We start from the raw sequence: 14,778 nt of genomic DNA on the forward strand, positions 1-14,778 counted from the left end.
CTTTAGAGCCTGACATTGCACCTTTTTGTCAGATGAGCCGGCGATGTCCAGTTTTTGTGACAGGCTGTGTTCCCCGTCTAGAAGTGTGGACGAGCTGTTTACCCGTCCTCCCATCTTGCATTTCCCACCAGATCTTGTTCCAAAATGACCCTTCTTTTGTAACAAAAACAAAATTAAGAACCTGCCTCTATTCATCTCAAAGACTATGTTTGATGTTCGCTGAAGGCGTCCTCACTGGCTCTGTCTGCTTGAAGAAATCACCGGTTATCAAGAAGAGCTGAAGGAGCGAAGACAACCTCTGTTTCCCTTCCATTCGAGATTAGTTAGCTTGCTTCTCCTTGCCAACGTCGTCTTTAATTTCACTAGAAAAACGATAAACGGTAGGGAGTTCTTGTAGACGGTTTTTGTGCTCGGTAACGATACCCAATAACGATACCATGCATTCACAAAGACGACAGAGGAGTATCGGGTATCCTTACAGGAATTATTGGAACAATACACAAAACTCCCTAGTTTCTTAGACGTGTCAACAGGAAGTATAAGCACTTACTTAATTCGTCCCCAACACGCTCGTTTGTGATTAGTGCTTTTGTGTTTCAAGCTTGGGGTAAGCTTTTGTGTTTCAAGCTTGAGGCAACCTGTAGGTACAAAGTTTGACCTTGCCAAGTGTATGGAAAAGTTCGCTGTTCGGGTTTTTCCTTTTACGTCCTTTGTCGACCCGTTGTGAGCTGTTCTTTTTTGTTACGGGTCACGTGTGGAGTCTGTCGGTTTTGGTTTTAAGGAGCCTTTTGGTTTTTGTTTTAAGGAGCATCTCTGTTAAACCCGACGCGCCACCACCGCGCCGTGACGTAACAGAGATGAGTTCATGTATAGGTGAATATGTCGCCGAAATTATGTTCTGGCTATACACGAACCAACGAACTCATCTCTGTTACGTCACGGCGCGGTGGTCGCGCGTCGGGCGCACTTCCGGTCTGGGACTGAAGGCGGAAGTCCCTATGTGAGACGTGTATTCTAGCGTTGTATTAAAAAAAACCTGACAAAAACTTGCCTTCTCGTCAAAACGCCATGACTGGGGCTGTACCAAAAGAGTCGAGAAAGGTTTGAAGATCAGTTTTCCTGTGCTCGGTTCGTCTGAGAACGTGGATATGTGCCGTGAAAATGGAAAACCAGTCGCCGTCGGACCACGATTGCTTGGGCAGGAAGCAGTTTGGGTTAAATTCACGGATACTTGTTGTCATCAGATTTATTTGTTTTGTTCCGTCATGAAAGCGGGAATACCGCCAAGTTGTTGGGACCGCCTGCATGCGGACGTTCAGTGCGTCTTCAAGATCGAACGGCCGCCTGATCGCTCGAACTGTCGTCTGCTCTTTCAAACGCTTCTGCTCGTCGTCTGCTCTTTTAGAAGACACCGGCCAGTTGACCAAATGTTGGCCCGGTACTTGCGATAAGAAGTGAGTGCAGGCCTCAAAATACTTAACTTTGAAAATTGGTAAGCAGGCTCGATGTAAACAGTGGATACAAGGAGATGTTGATCGTTGTTACCAGTGATCATCACTGACTTGTTATGCCTCATTCACTTGGTCCGATTCTGCTTGCGATTTTCAGTATCGATGTTGAACATCTCAGCTACGGTTCACGCTGTTGTAACCCGAGCGACGTCATGACTGAAAATTGCGACCGAAATTTCATCATGCGAATCAGGCTTTAGCGTACCCTCTGCGGCGTCCACGCGGAATGAATCGCCGCATGTCACATTATTCACGCGAAGTTTTGTGGTGTAGCGAGCCTCGGTAATTTCGCTGAGGCTGCTCAAGTAGTCAGGCATTGCCAGGAAGACGTAGAATCAACAATTTCAACGCAGAAAAGTGCACGGGGACTGACACCGCCGCCGACAACAACGGAATTCAATGTTTATCGGCGACGCGGCGAGCTTCTTGCCCACACCCCATCGCGCATGCGCGGCGCCGGTGGCGTCGGCGAGGAGCACTCCAGTTTGTTTGTAAACATGAGTTGGTGTATAAAATATAGAGGAAAAATGATGTGAAATGAGGTGCCACTGAGCACCAGGTTTTACATGCTCACGTCACGTCATGTGAGTATAACGTTAGAAAATTCATTTTTAAGTCTAGATACTTTAGTCCTTGTCATTCGCAGAGTTTTCTCCGTAGGTAGCAGCCGGCAGCATTACTGGTGTTCTCGCGGAAAGTGGCGCACTACCTCCCAATCAATCGCACAGCGTGCCATCCTGACTGAAAGCGATGCCAAGGGGTGGAACTGGAAGACCCGGTCCTCTATTAAAGCGCTTCGTAGAGATTCCCGCTTCAAGAACCTGCGTCCCATCAAGTTTCCGACTCTATTATATTCGCGAACACCGCCCCGTCGGACTTTAGCAAATGATTGACTCATTGTGCAACAGATGTTTAGTCAAACTGCGGTAAAGTTTGAAGGTGGGCCAGTCGGTGCATAGTGCACAGTCTTTGTAGCAAGTTCGGAGCCCTCACCGGCCTGGCCGGAGCGGCTTGGTGAGCTGTGGACTTTTGACAAAGACCGTTCATACAAGCAAAAACGGCGCAAGAGGACACAGGGAAAGCAAGTAGAGGACAGACAGCGCTGTGCCCGTGTCGCTGTTCTACTTGTGTGTGTGTCCTTTTGCGCCGCGGTTCCTTTCATGTTTAGTCGAACGGAGCTTCGGATGCGTAGGAGTTTAACAAAATACGGAAACATGCCGCCCACAGGTATCGACATAGGTGTAGCGTGCCAAGTACGTTCAGCACATTGCGCTATTGTACTTATATTCAGTGACCGGTGAAGACCGCAGTGCAAGGTCTGCCTGCAGCGCGAAGTTTCTAGCCTCGGGGTCACCACTGTGCATCCGACTGTTGGGGCTGGTATACGTTCTCTGTGCCTCGACTCTCGAGGCAATCGTATTCCGCGCGCCCCGGGAACTTCGTCGTTTATTGATTTTGTATGCATGTTGTTTTCGTGGACCTGCGTCACCAGAAAAGCACAAGCTTGCAAGCGCAGCGAATGCTCTGCGGAAGGGAGCGAGTGCGCGCTGGGGGCTTCGAACTGCAGTCTTAACCAAGTTAAAGGAGCTGTGCAACGATATTCAGTTGGAATGGTTTTCACTATACGCGAGCTTACTGGCACTAGTGGGACTCAAGGATACTCACACGCAACGCCACTGGCCAAGGAACTCCTTTGTTGCGGTGTAATTTCAAGGACAAAAGCGATAATTTTCATTCAATCTCTCCTTTGCGAAATTTGATGACGTAACTCGGGGATCGCAGTACACCCAAGTGACGATATTTGAATGCGGTTCATAGATTGGACCCGAGCATTGCGTGGGCACTCGACTTGGGCTCGTGATAATTGCTAGCTCGAGAAGCATTCGGGTAGTGACCCGTGTCCAATCGCTGCAACGACGACAACAGCCGAGCCATAACAATGTCTGGAACTCAGCGCGTGCCCTGTGCTTTGCCAACCCCAGCGCGTGGCTATGATAAACACTGGCGGCATATAATCGGCTCCAGATCACGTGGCCGCTTGTTCTGGATGCGAGTTGAGGGGGTGAACGCTGCTCGTTTTTCTTTATTTTTTTTCTGGGACTTCTATTGCGTGGGGTGAAAAACGAACGCGTGTTTCGCAGGTCATTAACGTTAGGGATCCGTTTTAAGCGGTATTTGCGCAAAGTACAAAAATTGTTGCATCGCTCCTTTAAGAATGCAGTAAGCTCCGCATTTTGCGTGAGCCCACTACAGTATAATTAGGGCTCCGCGTTTTCGAATAAACCCTATGAAATCCGAAGAACGCTTGCCGCTTAAACTTTTGCTGATTCGGGTTTATCCGAAAACCCCCGAATATTTGGGGCTGCCAGATGTAATAACGCCGACAGGTCTTCATATTTCCCCGGAATTTACAACAAGCTTTACGTTTGTCATCTTTTCTAGGTGCAACTTATGAACTTATCCCGTTATCATAGAAACGAGGTAGCTTCTCGTACGACCACAGTCGAAGTCTCGCATATGAAAAGGCTGATTTACTAAATTCGCAAACTGCTGTTTTCTAAATTTAATTCGCACCACCGAAGAAGCCGACAAACTCCGAATTTTGTATACCATTAAAGAAAGCAATGAAAAACACCCCGAATTCATTGTGAAAAAATTGCAGTGGCTTAGCTCGGCCATGCCAGGATATGCGTAGCGTGAGCTTAGGTTCAGCTGGTTATTCTTAGCTTTACTGGTTGTCTTGGATTAGCTTGATTATCATGCTTACTGCTGCTTCAATGACACAGACGGTTTACGGATTATGTGACTACTTCGGTATCCGATGAGTTAAGCTTCTCCGCTCTTCTTATTGCGGAGGAGGCGCCTTGTAACCGAGCCTTCGGTTGCACGTCAAAAGATCCCCAGATGGTCCAAATTAATCCTCCGCTGGGGCGTGCCAGATGCCCGTCGTTGGTTTGGCCTAGGGTGCCTTCATGTGCGCTCTGCTTAGGGTGGTGGCATCTCGCCATTTTGTCCCACTTTTATTTTTTTTTCTTGTTCAGAAGCGCGTGAAAGAGCGTGTCCCTGCGCGCGTTTGTGGCGCTGACTGTGCTATGGCGACATTTTGTTTTCGTCGATTTCTTTCTATCTTCCCCGTGAGCGCGTGCTGTCGGCATCGGCTACTACAAAGGGTGGCATCACCCTAAACAGAAGGACATTGAGGCACCCTAGTTTGGCCAGCTGTGCGCCGTGTTATGTATCAAGCAACCAAGCTGCTGCCCAGAACAACCGGACAGTGCGAGCTATGATCTCGAGCGGGTCCATGCGCGCGGCGCGTGCATCGGGGACTGACACGTGTGACGTCACTGCTTTTCGCGCACACGCAGCACGGCTCGCCAGAAGCCACGCGAAACTGCTCAACCTCGGCCAGTGTAGCCTACGCTACAAAATAAACTCCGAAAAACACGCTCCGATTCTATTCAAAAATGAGCTCCGAAAACACAGTACGCGCTACCTATAATACGAGTCTATGCGCAGCCAAACCCCGGCGTAAAACAACGAGCGCGAGGCGCACGCGGATCGCGCACCTCGCCTCGGTTCAAAGCTGAGAAAAGTGGAGTCCACCGCCATCATTAGTTATCTCGACTGCATCTGAGCTCAAAGTAGGTTGAGCGACACGAACACGCTCAGAAGTAAACATATTGCTTTGAGGTGAATGATCCAATGAGTGGTTTAATTAATGATGAGGTGTACTCGGACCAACGGGTTCGAATAAAACACAAATTTCATTGCTTCGGCAAGCTGCAGGTCGCCTCTTTAAGAGGTTTTTCAGGGGAGGCACTTACTTTTTTATTTATTTGTTTAACTGACATACCCTCAGGGCCATCGACATTACAGAGGTGAGCGGGAGTTAGAAGAGAACAGAACAAAGCTGTACACTTTGGAGCTCAGTCTGAGCTGTATTGATTATTTACGGCAATTTTAAACATATAGTAACTAGTAAGATGTGGGAAGGTAGTTCCAGTCCACTGAAATTTTTGGGAATGGATAACTCTTGTTTTGGAATGTCTACTTTATTAATATATACATGATGAAATCCGTTAAAAAAATATTAGACGGGTGATTCAGCGGTCGGTTGTGAAGTATAGCGTTATTATGGTATCTCTTATGAAAGTGACATCATCGCGCTATTTTACGACGTAAAGTGAGGTAGGCAAAGATCGGCTGGTTGCCATAGATCATAATTATTAAGATAAAACACACAAAACAATTTTGTACTGATCGAACGACGGTTTAGCCAGCGAAACCTGGCCCACGACGTTTCATCGAATGACACTTCAGCGAATGGCGGCGTTCATTTGACAGAATAGATAAAATGGAGGCCGCCGCCGTCCTGTTTTCGAGCTTGCCGAACCTTTGGCGATGGACGCTCGAGCTTGAGTTCATATTATTTTCCCCAAACTATAGCAAAGCACCCCTTGCTATCGTTCCGAACAGACCGCCTGGCGCGGTCTGTTTGGATGCCCAGTTTGCCGCCCCTACAAATGCCTAAACGTCGACTCGCGTATGTGATCTCTATTCGCTAAAATTTAATTCGCTAAAACGTCTTCGTTCATATGATATGGACTTGTATTAATGTTTGTAAGATGTTTCACAAAATCGTGCACGCATGTTCGTGTCTGTCTCTCCTTTTTGCCCCCTCGGCGAGCGGTCGTTGGCAAAAATATAAGCGCCTTCTTTTTTTTTCGTAGAAAAAACCGTGCGCAAAGAAAGTAAAAGAAAAAAATAATTAAATAAAAAAAAAGACAGGCCAGAAGATTTTGAGGTGGGGTCCCCTCCACAATCACAACGCCGACAACCAGGCGAAGTCTAGGGAGCCTTCATGTGCGCTTTGCTAGGGTGATGCCACCTACGGAGGCTTCATGTGCGCTTTGCGAAGCGAAGCGCACATGAAGGCACTCTAACGCCACCCTTTGTAATACCGCTCGCCGACAAACCAGCAGCCATTTTGGTTCGGGGCATCTGTGGGGCTTATAACTCTCCCGGAAACAAGCACCTTATCTCACAAGTTCGGAGCAGGGAAGTCAAGAAGCCGCAGCATGCGCGCATGATGAAGAAAGCGCGAAACAAAACGAAAATAAAAGAAACTGGACAACAAAACTAAAAGCCCAGAGGGAACTAGCTAAACAAACAAAATGACAAGAGCAGGGTGCGTCGCGACTCGCCCGGCACAGCCCAATACCCCCCCACCACCACACACACACACACACACACACAGACGCACACTGACACACACATCTGGAGCCGTCAGCGCCGCTGCGAAAGAACTTCGAGGATGGCTGAGAGCCGGAGGCAGTGGCGGTGGCCGCGGCTGCAGGGGCCAACGCCGCTTTCCGTGACCTCGGTGACTCGGTGAACGGCTGTGACTCGGTGAACGGCTGTGACTCGGTGGAGGGCCGTGACTCGGTGAAGGGCCGTGAAGTCGAACCGGTCGAACGACTTCATGAACGGGATCAGTTCACAGACGTGAGGGGAACGACTTGCTGAACTCGATGAGCTCGTGATGGGACGGTGAGCGACTTCGTGAATTCAGAGTTGGCGGTGATGGGATGGGGAAGGCTTCATGAACTCAATAGGATTCGTGATGTGACGGTGAAGTACTTCGTGAACTTGACGGATTCGTGAAGTGACAGTGAATGACTTTGTGAGTTCAGAGATTGCGGTGACGTGATGGGGATGAGTTTGTTGTCCGGTTGAACTTCGTGATGTGAATGGCCGTGACTTTTGGACGTCGGTGTACTTTGTGATGTGAAGGGCCATGAATATTAGACATCGGTGTACTCTGTGATGTGAAGGGATGTGACGTTTGGACGTCGGTGTACTTTGTGATGTGAAGGGATGTGACGTTTGGACGTCGGTGTACTCTGTGATGTGAAAGGCTGTGACTTTTGGACGTCGATGTACTTTGTGCTGTGAAGGGCTGTGACTTTTGGATGTTGCTGTAATTAGTGATGTGATGGTGAGTGAGTGGGTTCGGAAATGCCGACCTATGCACGTGACACGAGATTCCGCGTTCAGTGTAGTGAAGAAACTCCCCGCCGAATTTGGCTAAAAACAATTTCCGCCAAATGGAACATAAAAATTGTGACGTCATGGGACACGACGGTACGCAACACTGTGACGCTACAATGTCACGACAGTGATTCCCCGCTAAATTTAGCGGGTAACTTTTCCCGCTAGGTTTAGCGGGCTATGACGTATACGTGTGGGAAGATATACGGCATCCGCTGCGAAACCTTGCCAATAACGGCTAGTCGCCGTAAAAGCGATGGGACGCAAAATAAAAATTTGAAGAGCGCCGGGGACGACCAAGAGTGAGCGCTGGCGAGCTTGTTGACAAAACAATGGACGTTTTTTCGAAAGTGCGCGACGCCTAGTCACTAGATATGCGTCAGTTATTATTCGGCAAACTGCGTCCGCATTCGGCATGAACTCGGCTCAGCTCGCCTCGAAGAACGAGTGTGACGTCAGCGTTCGGCAAGGACTCGGATCCAATCACCCGCTTCGTGCCTAAGGATGGATGGATGGATGGATGGATGTTACTGGCCCTTTGTATCGGGTGGTAGCTTGCGCCACCTAGCCTAAGTCTAAGAAAGACAAACATTTGATTTGATTTCTCGCGCCCTTCTAAGCCAACTTTCTACCCCTTAACTATCACCAGGTAGTGTGGGATATCACCAGGATGACCTTCGGGGGATCGGGCAAAAAAACTAAAAACATCACCCCCCGCCTCTTCCCCCCGGCGAGGGAGTCGCCAATTTTCCTCTGGTCAGACCTTGTCGGCGTTACCCCCGCACCGGACCCACTGGGAGACAGGGTTGAGACTTTGGGCCGGAGCCACGCGGGAGGGAGTCCCAATTTTCCTCTGTCCCGCCTGTCCCCAGCTGTGCTAGTTAGTTCTGCATAATTCAATTTTCCCTAGATAATTTCCACCAATCTTCTAATCGCCTCTTTGTGACTGTAATCCTCTTCTCCTCCGTCCCTCCATCGTCTCCAGCAAACCCCAAGGCCCCGGCCAGATCTGTTACCCCCTCAGGGAGTGCAGGACGAAGCCCCGTGCACTTTAATACCAAGTGCTCAAGTGTCTCACTCTCATTATGGCAAGCAGCACATAAAGTGTCTATCTCCTGAAATTTAGCCCTATACGTCCTCGTCCTCAAAGCCCCCGTTCTCGCCTCGAACAGCAAAGAACTTCCTATTGAATTGTCAAAAAATTTTCCTTTCTTATGTCCTGCTTTCGTGACCTGTACACTGTTGGAGCTGATTTATCCTGCATTCTTTCTTCCCACATTTTCCTCTCTGCCTCTTTCACCCCTTTTTTCACTGAAGCAGTCTGTTCAGCCCCATCACCAGTGTGTAGGTATTTAAATGTAAGCTTTCGAATTCGGTTTGTCCATTTTGTGTTTAAACTTTTCATGTACAAATATTTGAATACCTTCCGTGCCCACCGCGTATCATCCATTTCGGTCAACCCTTGTTCAAATTTCAACTTACTAACTGCCTCCCTGCTCTCAAAAGACGACCATCCCATGTCCCCCTGTACTCCCTCATTTGGTGTTTTTCCATGCGCTCCCAGTGCCAGCCTGCCTACGCTTCTTTGTCGAATTTCTAATCCTGATTGAACCTCTGATTTCATGCCCAGCACTGCATTGCCAAAAGACAGCCCTGGCACCATCACTCCTTTCCATATACCTCTGACCACTTCATATCTATTATAGTTCCATAGCGCCTTGAGCTTCATAATTGATGAATTTCTTTTCCCTTTTCTAATTATATTCTCCTCGTGTTCCTCTAAATATCTTGTTTCCTCATTGAGCCAGACTCCCAGATATCTGTATTTTCCTACTTGGTCTATTTCGATGTCCTGTATCCTCAGGGGTTCCCTCTTTTTGTCATTAAACACCATTACTGCAGACTTTTCTCTACTAAAACTCATGCCCAATGTTAAGAAATGGCGGCGACCAATGTTGCTCGATGAAGTTTTGAAAGGGGCTTATAAAGTGTGAATGAATCCACTCGCCCCCAGGCTGATGCATGAAGAGAACGCACATTTTAGCAAACGTATTATTAAACACGCGCACTTATTCATCGATCTTCGGAAAACAAACCTAAACTTCGTTTCAGTTTTAGCTCGCGTAAGCATATCAACCTGTATGGACTGCAGCGCGCCAGCTATTGTAAGGAGCCACAAAACTTCGCACTTTTAGGGTTCGAAGCTGCAGAAAGGCTACAAAACGAGGCTTAAAGGTGCGTGGAAGACTCGTTAGAATCTTGCAAAGTCGACGTACACGCAATAAAATATGCTACAGGTCCGGTAGCGCTCTATTGTTGTTGTTGTGTGAATCCATTTTCTTCACTGCAACTGTCTAAACTTCTTTTTTTTTTTTTTTTGAGACATTTTGGTTTGACCGAAATCCTACTGAACTATAGTCGGTGACAGGTTAAGAACGAAGTGGACGCTCCCCCCCCCCCCCCTTTCCACTTTCAGCACAGCGAACGCTGGAGAGGAGGTCATTTCCTGTCCAGCGTTCGCTCTTCTAAAGTGCAAAGGGGTGGGAGGAGCTTCCACTTCGTTTTTGACCTGTCACCGACTATATATAGTAATAACTTAAAGAACCGTATTAAAGTAGTCCGGCTCCTAGCGGAACGTTACTAATTTCCCCGCTTCCTGCGTTGAATTAAGATATACGTGGAAGCATCTTATATTAGATTTATGCTATTTCATCAAGCCGTGCACGTTTTAAAAGCCAAAATCATCGCTTTCTCCTTAAACAATTAAACCTTGTAAGAACTAGGATCATCGCTTTTTCCTAAAACAATAATACCTTGTAAGAATGCGCAAAACGTCAAATTTTCCTGATGTGACAACGAGTATGACGCTCTCATTCACCTAATTTTAAATCTCGCAGCCTTTGGCGATACACTTCGTTGGCGATATGAGAAACAAGGCGACCCACGACGCAGGTCTTGTTTCCACAGCAGCCTCGTATAACCTAAGAACGGCCGCGTGCCTTTTTCCTTTCAGCCTGGATGGGGGCGCTAGCATCTTTTTTAGCAGTTTTAAAGACAGCCGGGGAAACAGCTTGGTGTTGGATCACATAATCAATGTCGCCAAAGAAAGGCATCCGAGGACCGAGAACCCGCGGGAAGAGGGGGGCGGGGGAAGGGGGGGGGGGTGGGGGGGGCGCCCTCCTAATCCATCAGGCTCCGTCGAAGGGCGACCGGATGGTCTAACGAGCGATGCCCGAATTTCCCTCCGACTGTGGGTGGGGTTGTGTTGGCGCATAACGATCTTGCCCGTCCGCTTGGACGATGGGCTTGCAGGTTTCATTTACACACCTCGTGCCGACTAATTAGCGTATACGTTCAGGGCCGTCGTCTAACGATGCTGCGCCCAACATTTTGCCAAATGGTCGCCAGCTGTAACCCCCCCCCCCCCCCCCCCCCCTCTCAGCGAGCACACACACACACGCGGTCGCACGCACGGCCTTTCCATACTGATAGGCATGCCGGAAAAGAAGGAAAAGAAAAAGAAAGAAGATGGTTCTGAAGCGACGGGAGACTGCTGGGCTCCATATCGATAGAGAATAAATGTCCCATACCATGATGCAAATTAATTGTTTTTGTATGTTTATTTGTAAGCACCGACGACAAAAAAAAATGTTAAGCCGCAGGTCACACTGTTCATCCGTCATGCGAAATATACAGTGTGTGCTGCAGCTATATGACGAGCGAAATACCCGCGGACTTGTCCGAAGCATGTTCGATGTTCACTTTATGCAAATGCATGAACATTTTTTTTTTTTTATGACCAGCATGACAGGATTTAAGGAAGAAACACGCCTGCTCAGTCAGTGATTGCAGACTGTCTTTTGCGTAGCAGCGTGGACGTGGCTTTAGGGAATGTCCACGGCTATCCAAAATCAAGCATCAGCTCGCTCGCTGCCTCGCGGTGTACGCATGCATGGGCGCAGCTTACGGGACGGCTTCGTTGAAGGGACCGTTTCCGCGTGACCGCGTGTTTACATGTTCCAGTGTTCCCGGTAGGGAGAAAATATAAGATCACCGTTATTAAAGCGATAGCATTAATAACGGGTATCACCGTAATTATAGCTTTGAAAAACCTCCTATCGCAGAAAAGCCAGCGTCAGTGGCGGGATGCGAAAATCCGGATTGGTCGATGGGGTCATGTCGTCACAACCACGAGTTGATCGCGGGGGAATTTCGAGCAACCCGCAACGCTCGCATGAAACCTGATGTTACCCGTGGAATGAAAGTGATGAAGGTCGCCGCATATGGCTCGCATGATTTCGATTTTTAAAGTAATTCATTTGCCTTAAATAAAAACAATCTAAGGAATTTTAGGCCCACGAACCTTCGGTTGCGAGCCAGACACGCTTGCACGGCTTGAGAACGAGCGAGAGTTTATGTTTAGCTATCGCGTCCCACTCTTAAAGGCGAAGCGTAAGCGTTATCCTGTAATTCTTTTTCCCGATCGGTCAGCGTAAGAGTTCACACTCTAAAAATGGTCACTGAGTTCACACTTCCGCGCAGAACACGGAGAAAGCCGGTCGCGACGAACAACCGAAGGGTCCCGGCGAATGGGAAGCTGGGAGTATGACTATAAAAGAGCGATGTGGCGCAGGGACAATGATAGTGACGCTTCGCTTGGTCATCGTCCCTCTTGGGACATGACGTCACGAGATCTATGCACCAATTCAGTCTCCACGCTTTAAATCTAGTCAGAAAATCGGTGTCACACGTGACCCCTACACCAATGTTTCCCTTCTTGAATGTTAGAGGTAAATTGAAGTCATGTGAGTTATGCACCAAGTGAGTTTCTTGCGAAACTTATCTCGTAAGTTCATAAAAATACACATTCTTCATCCCATGAAACGACTCATTAATATCTTCTGAACAAATTTAAACAATCGCTTTTTAAATACTGCGTTTCAGGCGTTATGGGAATTTAAAAATAAAGGTGACAAAGATCGCTGCCATGTCTTTTTTTTTTTGAGTGCAGATGATACATCATTTTATTTTTCTTTCTTTATTATCGACTAGTTACGTGAATAACTTTTCGCTGGAGTTACCACCGACCTTATATGATGTGCCGGGATCTATATCTACTAAACGCACAAGCTATCAATGGTTTACTTCTAAAACGGCGTATGGTACGCACCAAAGTACGCCAACTTCCGTCCCAATTAACTTATTTAGAAGAAGACATGACGAGAGATAAATACTCTGCGAGAAGCGGACGACTGTGTTGGGGTGCACCTATAGCAAAGAACGCGCGGAGAACGCAGGCCGGAGTCGAATACAAATGAAGCTGTGGACGTTATTCTCTTGAGCGGCCGCCACTGCCTCGGCACAAACATAGATTCGTAAGCTTCCTCGCTGTCTTGTCGGACATGGGACTGCGAGTAAGACGTCTTCAATGTTAATTGGGCAAGGCGGCAGTCGGGGAGCGCCAGCGAGAAAAGACGCATCGACCGTCACGGAAAAGGGCCGCGGGCCGGCGCACGTCAGGCAGCGCAATGCGTGGCGCGCAAAGGCGATAAATTGAGACGAATTAGTGCTAGGAGCGAAAGAAGACGGCGGGACGGGAGTAAGTCCTCCTCGCATCTGCCGGGAAGCCATCAGAGACGAGTCGATATAGTCTCGGTGGAGTGGAAGGACCTCCGTGGGGCGCGGGTTGCTGGGATCTCTCTGGAGATGTATAAGGTCTCGGACGCAGGCGTGGTTGGCATAGGTTGCCTGTTCAGAGGAGACTTCGCTCAGTCTGTAAGGAGTATTCACTGGGCGCCATATTTGTGGGTGCTGTCTAGAGCGCATGCTCAGAACGAGCTCACATCAATAGGCTGCTAAGACCGGCAGTCTTGAGGGTGCGGAATGCACGTTGCAAAAGAAGCGTGGAAGCTCGCCATCAGCACGCGCTCAGCAGTCGCGCACACAGCTATGGCCGCCAATGAATACTTCCTATAGGTGATTTTCATGTCGTGTTTTTGAACCCACCGCTCTCAGGGCTTCGTTCTTAGACCGCCAGGTGCTGCGAAAGTATATGCTTCGCTCGAGAAAGCATGACGAGCCAACGTGCTGTGACCGCTTTCTATATTCTAGCCGTCAGGTGCCTTCGATTTCGCGGAAGTCGCCGAAATTGCTGTGGATTTTGTAGGAAGGTTGGCGCAGCAAAGCGGCGATGGGACACGGACGGCGACTCTAGGAGGCACGAGTAAATAGATTTGTTGTATGGAAGTTTGAACAGCAAAAAGTTATACTGCTTGATATATATAGCATAGTGTACAACGCTCTCAAAGCTCTCGGTGCCGGCACATGCTCTGTTCCGGAAACTCGTTTGCACACATGCTCTCGTGCCACTGAGACGCTTGATAAAGCCATGCGCTCGGTCCAGTGGCGTTGATAGTGTAGAGTGCGGTATGAAGCGGTAGGGAAGAAGAGACAAAAGGCACTTCTCCCTGACTGAGGCCTCACGCCTCCCCTTCTCCCCCTTTCCTTAGTGCGCAACAAATACAAACATTTGCAAAAAGAAAAACAGATAAACACCGAGGAAAACAATATCTGGCGAATTTATGAGTAGTATTTTTTATGAACGCACAGTTCTAAAACAAAAAATATTAAAAAATGTTCAACAAAAAGAAAAATTACGATTTTTTTGCATCATAAAAGACAAAAAAAAAATAAATAAATAGGACACAAAAGATTGATTGCGCAATCATCGGAAAAAAAAAGTCATGTTTAAGAGATTATTTCTAAATTTACAATAGATATCTGTGTCATCATAGAAACACACACACACACACACACACACACACAAAAAAAAAAAATAAGGGAAAAAGAAGATAGGTTTACACGAACTCCTCCGCGCTCGAACGGCAGGCCTGTGGAAGTGTCCGCAAACTTTCCGACAGCTAAACAGTGGGCGAGAGAAGTGACCGCAAAGTGCCGTCCGATCGAAGTGCAGTTAGAGTGAAGCGCTCTTCCAATCGGGTCCTCTCTCGGTGTTCAGGGACGACACGCTTGACCCCTCAACCATCGGGAGTCATCCCACCCCGCCCCCAGGGGTGTCAGCGGACCGCTAAGAGGTCACCGAGGCCCCTCTTCGCCAGCCTGCCACTAACCAGGCACCCAAGTGCGCGGGAAAGAAGGAAAAATAAACGGACGCTCGTAGGATGGGAGGCAAGATCGACTTGGAAGTGGATCGAAA

The 14,778-nt window shown here is 48.2% G+C and overlaps 1 protein-coding gene across 3 annotated transcripts in view; it reads right to left on the reverse strand.

The window, feature by feature from the left end:
• LOC8050618 (potassium voltage-gated channel protein Shaw) overlaps positions 1 to 14,778 on the reverse strand; it is a 199,036-nt gene that overhangs the window by 54,627 nt on the left and 129,631 nt on the right. The gene's annotated exons all lie outside the window — the stretch shown is intronic.

This window comes from Ixodes scapularis, unplaced genomic scaffold (assembly GCF_016920785.2).
Source record: "Ixodes scapularis isolate PalLabHiFi unplaced genomic scaffold, ASM1692078v2 PGA_scaffold2__306_contigs__length_199485367, whole genome shotgun sequence".
Lineage (NCBI taxonomy): Eukaryota > Metazoa > Arthropoda > Arachnida > Ixodida > Ixodidae > Ixodes > Ixodes scapularis.